This window comes from Elephas maximus, chromosome 1, assembly GCF_024166365.1.
Source record: "Elephas maximus indicus isolate mEleMax1 chromosome 1, mEleMax1 primary haplotype, whole genome shotgun sequence".
Taxonomy (NCBI): Eukaryota; Metazoa; Chordata; class Mammalia; order Proboscidea; family Elephantidae; genus Elephas; species Elephas maximus.
Window position 1 is genome coordinate 178,377,554 of NC_064819.1, and position 16,680 is coordinate 178,394,233.

Here is a 16,680-nt window from a genome sequence, read left to right on the forward strand (position 1 = left end):
CAAAAGATCCTGTTTACAACCCACCCTACTCAGTATGATCTAATTAACAAAGAAAACCCTATTTCCAGACAGGATTACATGCACAGGTACAAGGGCCAGGAATTCAACACATTTTTAGGGGGAACAAAATTCAATCCATTACAGGTTATTACTTACTGTACTGGTAATCACTTAGAAGTAAAGACTTTTGTTAAGGAAAAAAAAATCTAAATAAAAACAAGTCAGTATTTATGAGTGTCCTACTTGACCAGCAGTAAAACTGACTTTTTAAAATCATTGTACTTTCTAAGGACAACTTGTGAAATGAATCAATATTTTGAGGCAAAACCTACTAAATTTTACCCACTGTTTTTCATAACACATTTAAAATAAGCTGGCTGCAAATACGGACGACCTATATAGAGGACACTACATGGGGCAGTGAGCCCTTAAACGATTCAAAATGCTTTTAAAAATCTGTAAAAAATATAAGATTTTGGTTTGATTTTAAAACTCTGGGTATTGAGCCAGATGTCAGTTGTTCCCAGGCTCCAAATTGTTAAAGATTCCTGGTTTGCAGAGTGCAACCCTCTTTTGTTTCTATTTTGTGTTCCTGGATACAGGATTTGTAGTTCAAAATTGTGCTTTTATGGGAATGGCTGTCTGTGTCATCAGGCTGTTTTTGTTAGATGCTGTCCATTCGGTTCCGACTCATAGCGACCTTATGGACAACAGAATGAAACACTGCCTGGTCCTGTGCCATCCTCACAGTCGTTGCCATGCTTGAGCTCATTGTTGTAGCCACTGTGTCCGTCCACCTCGGTGAAGGTCTTCCTCTTTTCTGCCTACCCTCTGTTTTACGAAGCATGTTGTCCTTCTCCAGGGACTGATCACTCCTGATAACTTGTCGAAAGTATGTGAGACGTAGTCTTGCCATCTTTGCTTCTAAGGAGCATTCTGATTGTACTTCTTCCAACACAGATTTGTTCATTCTTTTGGCAGTCCCTGGTATAATCAGTATTCTTCGCCAGCACCACAATTCAGAGGTGTCAGTTATTCTTCAGTCTTCCTTATTCATCTTCCAGCTTTCTCATCCATATGAGGTGATTGAAAACACCATGGCTTGGGTCAGGCACACCTTAGTCCTCAAGGTGACATCTTTGCTTTTCAACACTTTAAAGAGATCTCTTGCAGCTGATTTGCCCAATGCGATGCGTCTTTTGATTTCTTAACTGCTGCTTCCATGAGTGTTGATTGTGGATCCAATCAGGTGGATAGTCTGAAATACTTTAGAGGGGTTATCAAAATTATTCTATTTTCTTGAGGCATTTTACACTTGGACCACCCTGCAGTGTTGCATTAACTTCAGAGAAAGTATATCTCATTAGCAAGAAGCACACTGGAAAATATAAATTTTTGAAGGAATAAAGGAGCCTTATTGCCTGAAGATTGCAGAGCTTTGAATCAGCTCTGCTCGGGTTTGAACCTCTGCTGAGAACTTGCATATCCTCCCCAGATATACTGAATCAGAATCTACATTTTAATAAGATTCCTAGGTGATTCTTATGTATAACTCCCTGGGAGCTTGTTAGAGACGCAAATTATCAGCAGGGGTTTGAGCCAGAATAAACCAGTTCGAAGCCCTGAAATATTGTACTCATAATTTACATACAAATCCATGTTTAAATTTTTTTTTTTTTTTTACCAAAAAGTAAAAAGCCCCATTTGGAGTTTTTCTGCCTTGAGGATTTGCCAAGTGTTGAAGGGAGCCCTCTGCTGTCAGTTTTATTTATTACAACAAAATTGGACAAACTGTTCTGTGCCCTTCCTTGAACCCACACAGCTGTTTAATGTTTCTGCTATGACTGTACATTTCACATAACAAAGAAAACATAAATTGCATGATAACAGGTGGCATGGTTAATAACCTGTCAGTTTTGCCCTTTTTGAACTATACCTTTGCATTGGAACATCTGGCAGTTTCCAATTTCCATCTTAGAGTGGGGTTTTGACCTCTATTTCACTTTCAGATGGGTCTCTTCGGTAGAATAACTCTGCATTCTCGATTAACTTTTCCTTTCACACTCTTTACAGTGAATATGAGGCTTTAAACCTAATGCTGTAGGAGGTAATTGTGCAGTTTTCAGAGGAAATTTTCACCGGTTCTTTAATCACCTTTGCTAGGTTCTTTCCCTTAACTGTGAATCAGACTCCTTGGAGTGCTATTTTTTTAAATCTCTGCTTACATTTCTTTATTAAAAAATACCAGGGAAAGACTGGCTATGGCTACATTTTTGCAAAACTACAGAAATACCTTCTTCCAACCTGGAAAACCAGTTAAAATGTTACTTCGGAGCTAGGTGAACAAGTACCAGTTAGGCAGGGACAAGTTCCCCCTGGGCCTTTGGCTGGTTAACACTGGTCATTTGCTTCATGGTAGGCTGAGTAGCTTTTCAGAGCTAACCACCTGGTTTATCTTCCCAATAAGGCAGAAGTTAAACAAGCTGTACAGAAGTATGCAGTTTATCCCTGTGGTTCAGTACAGACTTGTCTCAAATATGAACTCTTCCCTGGGTCTCAACAGGATTGAATTCACAATGTTAAGTAATTCAGAGAACCCAGAAGAGTAAATTTAGCACCCCCAGAAAAGAGATTATTTCAGATAGTTTTTATAGACATCATGTAGCCAGGACCATTTTCCCCAACTTGATTGTCAGTGGTATTTCCAGCTTGTTTATGTGGTAGCTTTCCACAGTGAGATTTCCTTCAGAAAGGTGGACATGAGGCTTGAACATCATAAATATCCTAAATGGGGTTTCTCAGATGTTGAAGTGAAAAATATTCTAATGTCTTTACATCTAAATGGAATATGCATAAGTAATGAATTTAATATACTTATTTTAAATGTTGCTAGTATATAACTTTGAATATGATTGTTGCAATTTTATGGAACTTTGGTTAATGGGAGTGCTGTTTTCCTGAGCCTTTCAAAAGTCTTTTTAACAGTTTAAGTGCCAAGCTTAGATGTATAATCCTTTTGGGATTATTAGGTTTTGTCACGTCTTTGTTCAAGAAAGGTTTGTTACATGGGGATAATCTGGAGGGCATTATGCTGAGTGAAATAAGTCAATCACAAAAGGATAAATACTGTATGAGACCACTGTTGTAAAAACTCATGAAAGGCGTGCACACAGAAAGAAAATATTTGGTGGTTACTAGGGAGGGGAGGGTTGGAGGGGGAAAAACATTAACTAGACAGTAGATAAGCAGTAACTTTGGTGAAGGGTAAGACAGTACACAGTACTGGGGAAGTCAGCATAACTTGACCGAGGCAAGGTCATGGAAGCTTCAAAGACACATTCAAACCCCCTGAGAGACCGAATTACTGGGCAGGGCTGGGGACTGCGGCCTTGGGGAACATCTAGCTCAATTGTCATAACATAGTTTATAAAAAAAATTCTACATCCTACTTTGGTGAGTAGCATCTAGGTCTTAAAAGCTTGTGAGCAGCCATTTAAGATACTCCACTGGTCCCACCCCATGTGGAGCAAGGGAGAATGAAGAAAACCAAAGACACAAGGGAAGGATTAGTCCAAAGGTACTAATGGACCACAACTACCACAGCCTCCAGCACTGGGACCAGACTGGGACCAGCACAACTAGATGGTGCCTGGTTACCACCACTGACAACTCTGACAGAGATCACAATAGAGGGTCCTGGACAGAGCTGGAGAAAAATGTGGGACAAAATTTCTAATTCACAAAAAAAGACCAGATTTACTGGTCTAAGAGAGACTGGAGAAACCCCAAAAGTATGGTCCACGACACCCTTTTAACTCAGTACTGAAGTCACTCCTGAAGTTCACCCTTTAGTCAAAGATTAGACAGGCCCATAAAACAAAAACTAAATGGGCACACCAACCCAGAGGCAAAACCAAGAAGGCAGGAGGGGATAGGAAAGCTGGTAATGGGAAACCCAAGATCAAGAAGGGGAGTGTGTTGACATGTGATGGAATTGGCAACCAATATTACAAGACAATATGTGTATTAATTGTTTAATGAGAAACTGATTTGCTCTATAAAACCTTCATTTAAAGTACAATTAAAAAAGAAAGCGTTGTTATTGCTAGATGCCGTTGAGTTGGTTCCAACTCATAGCGACTGTATGTACAGCAGAACGAAACGTTGCCCAGTTCTGTGCCATCTTTACAGTTGTTATACTTGAGCCTATTGTTGGTGCTACCATGTCATTCCATCATAGTGAGGGTCTTCCTCTTTTTTGCTGAGCCTCTACTTTACCAAGCATGATGCTCTTCTCCAGGGACTGGTCCTTTCTGATAACATGTCCAAAGTATGTGAGATGTAGTCTTGTCATTCATGCTTCTAAGGAGCATTCTAGCTGTACTTTTTCCAAGACAGATAAGTTCGTTCTTCTGGCAGTCCATAGTATATTCACTATTCTTCACCAAAACCATAATTCAAAGGCAGCAATTCTTCTTCAGTATTCCTTATTCGTGGTCCAGCTTTCACATGCATATGAGGCAACTGAAAACACCATGGCTTGGGTCAGGCACACCTTAGTCCTTGAAACAACATCCTTGCTTTTTTTTTAAACACTTTAAAGAGGTCTTTTGGAGCAGATTTGCTCAATGCAATGTGTCTTTTGATTTCTTGACTGCTTCTTCCATTGGTGTTGATTGTGGATCCAAGTAAAATGAAGTGCTTGACGACTTCAGTCTTTTCTCCATTTATCATAATGTTGCTCATTGGTCCAGTTGTATTTTTGTTTGCTTTATGTTAAGGTGTAATCCATACTGAAGACTGTAGTCTATGATCTTCGTCAGTAAGTGCTTCAAGTTCTGTTCACTTTTAGCAGGCAAGTTTGTGTCATCTGCATATCTCAGGTTGTTACTGAATCGTCCTCCAATCCTGATGCCCCATTCTTCCTCATATAGTCCAGTTTCTCGGATTGTTTGCTTAGCACACAGATTGAATAAGTATGGTGAAAGGATACATCCCTGATGCAGACCTTTCCTGATTTTAAACCATGCAATATCCCCTTGTACTGTTTGAGTGTCTGCCTCTTGGTCTGTGTACAGGTTCCTCATGAGCACGATTAAGTGTTCTGGAATTCCCATTCTTCACAATGTTATCCATAATTTGTTATGCCTTTGTGTAGTCAATAAAATGTAGGTAAACGTCTGTTTTAGTCATCTCGTGCTGCTATAACAGAAATACCACAAGCGGTTGGCTTCAACAAAGAGAAATTTATTCTCTGACAGTCCAGTAGGCTACAAGTCCAAATTCATGGTGTTAGCTCCAGGGGAAGGCTTTCTTTTTCTGTAGGCTCTGAAGGAAAGTCTTTGTTACCAATCTTCTCTTGGTCTAGGAGCTTCTCAGTCACAAGGATTCTGGGCCCAAAATATGCGCTCTACTCCCAGCACTGCTTTCTTGGTGGTATGAGTTCTCCAACTCTCTGCTTGCTTCCCTTTTCTTTTATCCCTTGTAAGATAAAAGGTGATGCAGGCCACATCCCAAGGAAACTCCCTTTACATTGGATCAAGGTTGTGACCCGAGCAAGGGTGCTACATCCCACCCTAATCCTCTTTAACATAATCTAATCTTACCTCATTAACCACAGGCAGAGATTAGGATTTACAACCCATAGGAAAATCATATCAATCATAGAAAGGAGGACAACCATACAATACAGGGAATCACGGCCTAACCAAGTTGACACATATTTTTGGGGGACACTATTTAATCCGTGACAACATCTTCCTGGTATTCTTTGCTTTCAGCCAAGATCCATTCATTAGCAATGGTATAGCCCTTATTCAACATCGTCTTCTGAATCCAGTTTGAATTTCTGGCAGTTCCATGTGGATGTACTGCTGCAACCACTTTTGAGTGATCAGTGGTTAAGCATTGGGCTGTTTACCAAAAAGGTCAGCATTTCAAATCTACCAGCCTCTCCTTGGAAACCCAATGGGGCAATTCTACTCTGACCTATAGGATTGCTATTTGTCAGAATTGACTCAATGGCAATTTTTTTTTTTTTTTTTTTAGAGCAAAATTTTACTTGTGTGTGATATTGGTATTGTTTGAAAACTTCTGCATTCTTTTGGATCACCTTTCTTTGAAATGGGCACAAATATGAATCTCTTCCAGTTGGTTGGCCAGGTAGCTGTCTTCTGAACTTCTTGACATAGACAAGTTAGTACTTCCAGCACTGCATCTGTTTGCTGAAATATTTCAATTGGTATTCCATCAATTCCTGAAGCCTTGTTTTTCCCTAAAGCCTTCAATGCAGCTTGGACTTTTTTCCTTCAGTACCATTGGTTCTTGATCATATAGTACCTCCTGAAACGGTTGAATGTTGACCAGTTCTTTTTGGTACAGTGACTCTGTGTATTCCTTTCAGGTTCTTTTGATGTTTCCTGTGTCATTTAATATTGTCCCTGTAGAACCCTTCAATAGTGCACTCCAGGCTTGAATTTTTTCTTCAGTTCTTTCAGTTTGAGAAATGCGGAGTACGTTTCCTTGTTTGGTTTTCTAACTCTAGGTCTTTGCACATTTTATTATAATACTTTGTCTTCTGTGAGCTGCCCTTTGAAATTTTCTGTTCAGCTCTCTTTCTTCATTTCTTCCTTTCTCTTTAGCTACTGTGTGGTGCAGTGGTTAATAGCTCAGCTGCTAAACAAAAGATTGGCAATTTGAATCCATCAGCTGCTCCTTGGAAACCTTATGGGTCAGTTCTACTCTGTCACATAGGGTCACTATGAGTTGGAATTGACTTGAGGGCAACAAGTTTGGGTTTTGGTTTTGGTTAGCTACTCTACATTGAAGAGCAAGTTTCAGAGTCTCTTTTGACATTCATTTTGGACTTTTCTTTCTTTCCTGTCTTTTTAATGACCTCTCTCATTCTTTATGATGATGTCCTTGATGCCTTTCCACTACTCATCTAGTCTTAGGTTGTTAGTATTCAATGAGTCAAATATATTCTCGAGATGGTCTCTAAATTCAGGTGGAATATACTCAAAGTCATACTTTGGCTTTAGTGAACTTGTTCTAATTTTCTTTAGCTTCAGCTTGAACTCGCACATGAGCAATTGATGACCTCTTCCACGGTTGGCCCCTTGCTTTCCTCTGACTGATGATACTGAGCTTTTCCATCATCTCTTTCCACATATGTAGTCAATTTGATTCCTGTGTATTCCATCTGGTGAGGTCCATGTGTAGTCACCATTTGTGTTGTTGAAAAAAATTATTTGCAATGAAGAAGTTATTAGTCTTGCAAAATCCTATTGTGTGATATCTGGCATTGTTTCTATCACCAAGGCTGTATTTCCCAACTACTGTTCCTTCTTCTTTGTTTCCAGCTTTTGCATTCCAATCACCAGCAATTATCGTTGCATCTTGATTGCATGTTTGATCAAGTTCAGACTGCAGAAGTTGGTAAAAGTCTTTGGTGTCTTCATCTTTGGCATTAGTGGTTGGTGTGTAAATTTGAGTAATAGTTGTATTAACTGGACTTCCTTGTACACATATGGATATTGTCCTATCACTGACAGCATTGTACTTCAGGATACATCTTGAAATGTTCTTTTTGACGATGAATGCAATGCTATTCCTCTTTTATTTGTCATTCCTGGCATAGTTGACCATATGATTGTCTGGTTCAATATGGCTAGTACCAGTCCGTTTCAGCTCACTAATGTCTAGGATATTGATGTTTATGTGTTTCATTTCATTTTTGACAATTTCCAATTTTCCTAGATTCATACTTCATACATTCCATACTCCAATTATTAAAGGATGTTTGGAGATGTTTCTTCTCATTTTGAGTCATGCCACGTCAGTAAATGAAGGTCCCAAAGGCTTGACTCCATCCACATTATTAAGGTCAACTCTGCTTTGAGGAGGCAGTGCTTCCCCAGTTGTATTTTGAGTGCCTTCCAACTTGGGGGGCTCATCTTCCAGCACTATATCAGATAATGTTCTGCTGCTAGTCATAAGGTTTTCACCGGCTAATTTTTCCCAGAAGCAGGCTGCCAGGTCCTTCCTCCCAGTTTGTCTTAGTCTGGAAGCTCAGCTGAAATCTGTCTACCCAGGGTGACCCTGCTGGTATTTGAAATACCAGTTGTATAGCTTCCAGGATCACAAGAACACACAAGCTACTACAGTGCCACAAACTGATAGATGGGTGGGAAAGAAAGTTTTATTGGTGACTTTTGTTAGAAGTTTTTTTTTTTTAATTGTTTTAGGGCTAGAAATATGTTTTTTTAGTTTTATTTGTATTCCCTGAGTTAACTTTGGGCTATCCAATTTGTGGAATTTCAGTGGTAAAATTTTAATCCTAAATTCTTCTTCATTGACTGTTCATTTAGCTAAGAAATAACTGTACACATTAATGACTGGATAAAACAGGAAACAAAATTTGAATTTGTAGCCCAGAGGCATTCAGTTATGGGATTTTGATTTGTCTGATTTTATAAGATAAAAATTCCTAGTGGCAGCAGGTCATGCTGTGCTACTACACTGTGTCCTGGGCAGTGGTCATTTCTTCCTTCCTTTTTAAATTGTGAATTAGGTGAAAGTTTACAGAGAAAATTAGAATCCCATTTCATAGTTTGTACATAAGCTACGGTATGTCCTTGGCTTGATTCACCACAATGTGTCGGCACTCTCCCCATTTCCACCCTGGGTTCCCCGTTTCCTTTTTGTCCTGATTTCCTACCCCTTCCTGCTTTCTCATCTTTGCTTTGGGCAAAATATTGTCCTTTCGATCTCGTATAATTGATTGTTCTAAGGGGCACTTTCCTCTTAGATGTTATTGTTTATTTTATAGGGTTGTCTATTGTTTGGCTGGAAGATGGACTCTGAAAATGGCTTCAGTTCAAGATCAGAAGGGTGTCATAGGACCATAGTCTTGGGGGTTCCTTCAGTCTCTGTCAGGCAAGTAAGTCTGATCTTTTTTGTGAATTTGATTTTCTGTTCTCCATTTTTCTCCCACTCTGTCTAGAAACCTCTGTTGTGATCCCAGTTAGAGCAGTTGGTAGTAGTACCTTGGCACCATCTAGTTCTTCTGGTCTCAGGGTCATGTAGGCTCTGGTTCATGTGGTCCATTTGTCTTCGGACTTATTGCCACATTGAATCTTTTTTTACTCACCTTTGCTCCAGAGGGGAAGAAACCAATGGTAGTATCTTAGATGGCCAGTCACATGCCTTTAAGACCCCAGATGCTACTCACCAAAGTAGGATCCACAACATTGCCTTTATGAACTGGGTTGTGCCAATTGCCTTTCCCTTCCCCATTATTAACATGTGGTTTCTATCTATTTGGTAATTTTCCTTCCTCTCTCCTATCTCTGGTAACCATCAATGTATCTTTTTTTTTTTTTCTGTGTGAAAACCTTTTTCTGTTACTTTAAAATAGTGACCTCATACAATGTTTGTCCTTTTGCGACTGACTTATTTTATTCAGCAAAATGTTTTCCACGTTCATCCATGTTGTGAGATGCTTTGTGGACTCCTCATTATTCTTTATCCTTGCATAGTATTCACTGGGTGTATGTACCACAGTTTGTTAATCCATTCATCTGTTGATGGGTACTTAAGTTGTTTATAACGCTTTGCTATTGTGAATAATGCTGCAATGAACATGGGTGTGGATATGTCTATTCATGTCATGGCTCTTATTTCTTTAGGGTATATACTTAGGAGCAGAATTGATGGATAATATAGTATTTCTATTTCTAGCTTTTTGAGGAAGAGCCATAACATTTTCCATAGTGGTTGTGCCATTTTACATTCCCACCAGCACTGTTTAAGAGTTCCAATCTCCTCACAACCTTGCCAACATTTGTTATTTTTTGATTTGTGCCAGTAATGTTGGGGTGACATGGTATCTTATTGTAGTTTTGATTTGCATTTCTCTATTTGCTAATGATTGTGAGCATTTCTTCATTTGTTTGTTAGCAGCCTGTATGTCTTCTTTGGTAAGGTGTCTGTTCATATCCTTTGCCCATTTTTTAATTGGTTTGTCTTTTTTTGTTGTTGATGTGTTGAAGTTTTCTATAAATTATAGATATTAATTATATAAATGTTAGAGATTAGACCCATGGTATTTTCAGTCACATCATACGCATATGAGAGCTGGACAATGAATAAGGAAGACTGAAGAATTAACGCCTCTGAATTGTGGTGTTGGCGAAGAATATTGAATATACCGTGGACTGCCAGAAGAAACAAATCTGTCTTGGAAGAAGTACAGCCAGAATGCTCCTTAGAAGCAAGGATGGCAAGAGTACGTCTTACATACTTTGGACATGTTGTCAAGAGGGACCAGTCCCTAGAGAAGGACATCATGCTTGGTAAAGTAAAGGGTCAGTAGAAAAGAGGAAGACCCTCAATGAGATGGATTGACACACTGGCTGCAACAATGGACTCCAGCATAGCAACGATTGCAGGATGGAACAGGACTGGGCAGCATTTTGTTCTGTGGTACATAGGGTCGCTATGAGTTGGAACAGATTCGACAGCACCTAAAAACAACAACAGCAACAGACCCTTGTCGAATATGTCACAGCCAAAGTTTTTTTCCTGGTGTCTTGGTTATCTAGTACTGCTATAACAGAAATACCACAAGTGTATGGCTTCAAGAAACCAAAGTTTATTCTTTCACAGTCTAGTAGGCTATAAGTCCAAATTCAGGGCATCAGCTCCAGGGGAAGTCTTTCTTTCTCTGTTGGCTCTGGAGGAAGGTTCTTATCATCAGCCTTCCCCTGATTGAAGAGCTTCTCTGCGTAGGAACCTTGGGTCCAAAGGACATGCTCTGCATCCGGCGTTGCTTTCTTGGTGGGATGAGGTCCTAGACTTTCTGCTAGCTTCCTTCCCTCTCCTTTTATTTCTTGTAAGATAAAAGGTGGTGCAGGCCACACCCCAGAGAAAGTCCCCTTACATTGGATCAAGGATATGATGTAATCTTCCTTAACATAATCTAATTTTGCCTCATTGACCACAGGCAGAGATTAGAATTTACAACACATAGGAAAGTCACATCAGATGACAAAATGGTGGACAATCACACAATACTGGAAATCATGGCCATGTTTTTTGGGGACAAATTGATACACATATTTTTGGGGGACACAGTTTAGTCCATGATACCCAGTATGTAGGTTCTCTTTTTACTCTTTTGGAAAAGTCTTTTGTTGAGCATAAGTATTTAATTTTCAGGAGGTCCCAGTTACCTAAATCATTTTCTTCTGTGTTTGCATTTTTAGTTATGTTCTGTATTCTGTTTATGCCATATGTTAAGGTCCTTAGCGTTGTCCCTATTTTTTCCTCCATGATCTTTATAGTTTTAGGTTTTATATTAAGGTCTTTGATTCATTTTTAGCTACTTTTTGTGTATGATGTGAAGTATGGGTCCTGTTTCATTTTTCTACAGATAGATATTCAGTTTTGCCAGCACTTTTTGTTGAAGAGACAGTCTTTTTCCCATTTAATGGACTTTGGTCCTTTGTGGAAGATCAGCAGTCCATACGTAGATGAATTTATGCCTGGATTCTCAATTCTGTTCCATGACAGGCCTATGTATCTGTCATTGTACCAGTACGAGGCTGTTTTGACTACCATGACTGTATAGTAGGTTCTGAGATCAAGTAGCATGAGGCTTCCTACTTTGTTCTTCTTTAATAATGCTTTACTTATTCAGGGCGTCTTCCCCTTCCATATAAAGTTAGTGGTTAGTTTTTCCACCTCATTGAAGAGTGCTGTTGGGATTTGGATTGGGAGATTGCATTATATCTATATATTGCTTTGAGTAGTATTGACATTTTCATAATGTTAAGTTTTCCTATCCAAGAGCATGGTATGTTTTTTTCATTTATGTAGGTCTCTTTTGGTTTCTTGCAGCACTGTTTTGTAGTTTTTTTTGTATAAGTCTTTTACATCTCTGGTTAGACTTACTCCTAAGCATTTTATCTTTTTGTGTGCTATTTCAAGTGATATTGCTTTCCTGATTTTCTTTTCAAAGTTCTCTTTGTTGAGGTAGGGGAATACAACTTATTTTTGTAAGTTGATCTTGTATCCTGCCACTTTGCTAAATGCTTCTATTAGTTCCAGTAGCTTTCTTGAGGAATCTTTGGGATTTTCTATGTATAGGGATCATATCATCTACAAATAGGGATAGTTTTTCATCTTCCTTACCAATTTGGATGCCCTTTATTTCCTTTTCTTGCCTTATTGCTCTCACTAGGACTTCCAATACAGTGTTGAATAACAGTGGTGACAAAGGGCATCCTTGTCTTTTTTTTTTTTAATACATTTATTGCATCTGAGGGCTCAGTTATTCTTACTACCCTAGTTATCAGGTCTAAACTAATAAAACACCTTAAACTGTGTTATTTCCACCTATGACCTCTGGTCCTGCATTACCAAGTTGGTACCGGGCTCTGGAGGAGGGCAGGGGGCAAGCATTTACTGAGGGCTTGCTACAGGCACAGTGGTAGATATGTGTAGTCTTATTCAACCCTCATCATGTTTTCCCCAGTTAATATATGTTCACACAGTTGCCTTTGTCCTTTTCCTTCCTGAGTTAAATTTACTCTTTGCCTTTCTCCCTTCATTGGCATCAGAGTGTCTCCACTCCCTAGGACTCAACACTTGGGAAGAAGCTTCCTTCAGCATCTCAGATTCTGAATCTACCTTCGTGCTTTTCTAGCCCCAATACCTTCACACGACCTCATCACTTCAATCTAGATGGCTCTTTTAGTCTTTTTAACTATTTCCTACCTCCAGGATCTTTTCCTTCCATCTACTCAGCATATTCTCATCACATCATCTTCCTAAAGTGTGCCTCTTTTCTCATTTCTCACCCCTTGAAAATACACCTTCAATGCTTCTCTATTGCTCAAAAGTTCTGTTTCAAAATTTTCACCCAGATATTGTAAGCCCTTCACACTTTGGCTTTACCTTCCCAGCTTAATGTCCTGCTCTTAACAAGGCCTACTCCAGTCAGGCTAATCTCCTCCTCACTGCCCTCCCCCTCCTGTCCGCACCAGAGCTCACATTCCCACCTTAATGCTTTCTCATTCTGTGCCTGTCTGAAATGTTCTCTCTCTACTTGTTAAAATTCAACTCTGATTTGCACTCTGAAAACATCTTTATCAAATCTCTAATAATCTAGCCAACATTGATGTGACTCTTTCTCAGCTACCTGCTGACATTTAATGTTAGTACCAGACATTATAATATATTATTATATTCAATATGACTGTAGTGTATATTCTCTTGGATATTCTTAGTTGTTCTTTCACTGTAGCTTGTCTCACAGGCTTGTATGTTTCTGAGGATAAGTATATAATATAATATTTTACACTGTACTGCTGCACTGGGCTTAGTCAAAAGATGACAAGTCTCAGTTACTTAAACTCTCTGAATTTCATTTTCTTCTTCTGTAAGAAAAAGATAATGATTACGCTCCACTTATCTCATTTTGACATTTGAGGCTAAAATAAAATAATATGGAAAAATGTTTCAAAGCTTTCAAACTAATTAGTTACCATTATTATGATAGTGCATAACCTTCTCTTTTTTCTGAAATATTACCTAATATAGGGTCATGAAATTCCTTTTGGAGAACACAATCACTAGGAAGGGTTATTGCTGCAATGACAAAGAAAACAGTCTCCCTGAAGGCATACCATATCTGCCAGGTGGAAACACTGAAGTCAACATCCTCAACTCAGCTCTTCATTCCTCCCATCCATAGAGTGTTCATTTCCATTCATGCAAAGAGCATGTCCTATGGACCCAGGGTCCCTGTGCTGAGAAGCTCCTAGTCCAGGGGAAGATTGATGAGAAGGATCCTCCTCCAGAGTGAACAGAGAGAGAAAGCCTTCCCCTGGAGCTGATGCCCTGAATTTGGACTTCTAACCTCCTAGACTGTGAGAGAATAAATTTCTGTTTGTTAAAGCCATCCACTTGTGGTATTTCTGTTATAACAGAGCCATATACCTAAGATACCTCCCGTAAGGAGACAGACACTGCTCCAATTCCCAGCCAATGCACCTTGAGTGCAGCCACCACCTGTCTGTCTGTCAGTGGAGGCTTGCATGTTGCTATAATGCCGAACAAGTTTCAGCGGAGCTTCCAGGTTAAGATGGTCTAGAAAGATAGACCTGCTTATCTACTTCTGAAAAGACAGCTGATGAAAACCCTGTGGACCACAACAGTCCAATCCTGTTGTGCCTGGGGCCTTTAAGAGCTGGTGGCTGTCTTAGGCTTGCTCTCTAGAGGGACAAAACCAATGAAGTGTATATATATAAATATATATATAATAAAAAATATATATAGAGAGAGATTTATTTCAAGGAAATGGCTCACACAGTTGTGGAGGCTTGCAAGTCCCACATCTGTGGGTCAGGTGTCAGGCTGGAGGCTTCTCTTGACTCATGTGGTTGTAGGGGCTGATGAACCCCAAATCAGCATGTCAGATGGCAGGCTGCTAGCTTATGGAGCTGTGGGAGCTGGTGAATCCCCAAATCTGCCGATCAGACAGCAGGCTGCTGGCTTACATCCCAAGAACTGGAGGTCAGAGGATAACAAGTCAGATACAGGTTTGAGAGAAAGTGAACTTTTGCCAGAACGTCCATACATATTGGATGCAGGCCACACCCCCAAGGAAACTCCCCTTTCAACTGATTGGCTGCTCACATCAGATCATAAAATGGAGGATGATTACATAATATCTGCCAAACCACTGAGAGTCATGGCCTAGCCAAATTGACATATAACCTTAATCATCACAGCCCACCCCTTGTCAACTTGGCAACGGTACACATCTCCTTAAAGCATACGTAATCTCTAAATAAAGACAATTATAGTCATACTTGTACCTAACATGATACGACTAACATGCGTACAACCAAAAATGCACCAGCCCTGCTTACATCTTATATTTCATAATAAGTAATAAAATAAAGAGGTGCCCTGGTGGCACAGTGGTTAAGGTGCTTGGATGCTAACCCTAAGGTCAGTGGTTCAAACCCATCAGCCACTCCATGGGAGAAAGATGTAGTAGTCTGCTTGTGTAAAAATTTATAGGCTTGGAAACCCTGAGGGGCAATACCTAATACAATGTAACACCTAATACAATGTAAATGCTATGTTAATAGGTGTTAAAGCTTAATGGTTTTTCAGTCTTTGCAAGCTTTTCATCAGGAACCAGAGAGACCATTGTTGTTGTTGCAGGGGCAGCACTAACACTTCCATGAATTTCAGCTTCTTTCTGCTTTATTGTGCTTATGCTCGATTTGTTCTTACTGAACTTATGGCTCACTTCAGCAAGCAACATGCCACTCTTCAAAAGATCTAAGATTTTTGTTTCTTCATTGATAAATAGCACTTTATGGTCCCTCTTAGCCTTTGAGGGATTGCCGTGACTACTTAATTGCTTTTTAGGAGCCATTTCTTCCCAGAAACAAAGGGTGCGCATAACACAAGTAGTGAACGAACAAGATGCATGGTGAACAATGATCAAACAACTTGTGCTAGAGAGTCATTTGCGTGAATTCAGTGTATGCTTGACTTGTGGCAAATTCAAGCTTTGCCTTAAGGAATTTTCTTTTTTTTTCCTGAATATTTTCAATCTGCAGTTGGTTGAGTCCATGGATGTGGACACCAATAGGGAGGGCTGACCGTATACACACAAGGAAGAAATAGTTATGACAATTACAGTCTTCATTTCTGCAATGGGCCACGTGGTTGTAACCGGTATTTAGAACTACCATGCTGTATTTCCTTTTTTTTTTTTTTTTTTTTTTCAGCAAGCACCTCAGCTGGTTGTGGTTCTTTGCCTGGTGGGGTGACCCAAACCTTCATTCCTGAAGGGTCTGGGCCATTAGTAGTCATGTTGGAATTGGGTTGCTGTAGTTTTCCACTGGATTTAATTACAGGGCATGGTAGTAATAAGACACTTCCTAAGGGATCTTCTGTATTTTAGACATAAGCTCCTTTACCTCCATTAGGTAATATCAATCTGATTTCCCTTTGGTAATCAGGATCAATCATACCAGCCAGTATGGTAATTCCCTTCTTTGCCTGTTGATCCAGAGGTATGAGGAGCCCAAAGTGTCTGGGTGGCATTCTTAACTTCCAGTTCAATGGAATCTGTGTTGTGTCTCCTGGTAGGTGCGTTTCTCCCTTTGGAACTAAGATTTCTAGACTTGCACAGCAAAGGGGCATGGGGGCAGGGTGCAAAAATTTGGAAGCGTGTCACTAAGGGTAATAGTGAGCAGTGCCACTCCCATTTCCACCCCTTGCTTATTGGATCCATGAATCCTGGCTATGGGAGAAGGAGCACCATATATTGGATGCTGGTTTAGTGCATATACAATCTCCTTGAGAACATTGCCCCAACCCTGAAAGGTATTGCCACCTAGTTGAAGCCGTTAATTGTGTCTATAGAAGGCTGTTGCATCATTCTTTCAAGCCAGCTGCTTCAGGATGATGGGGAACATAGTAAAACCAATGAATTCCATGAACACAGGCCCATTGCTATACTTCATTTGTTGTGAAGTGGGTTCCTTGATCTGAAGCAATGCTGTGTGGGATACCATGATGGTGGATAAGGCATTCTGTAAGTCCACAGTTGGTAGTTTTGGCAGAAGCATTGTGTGCAGGGAAAGCAAA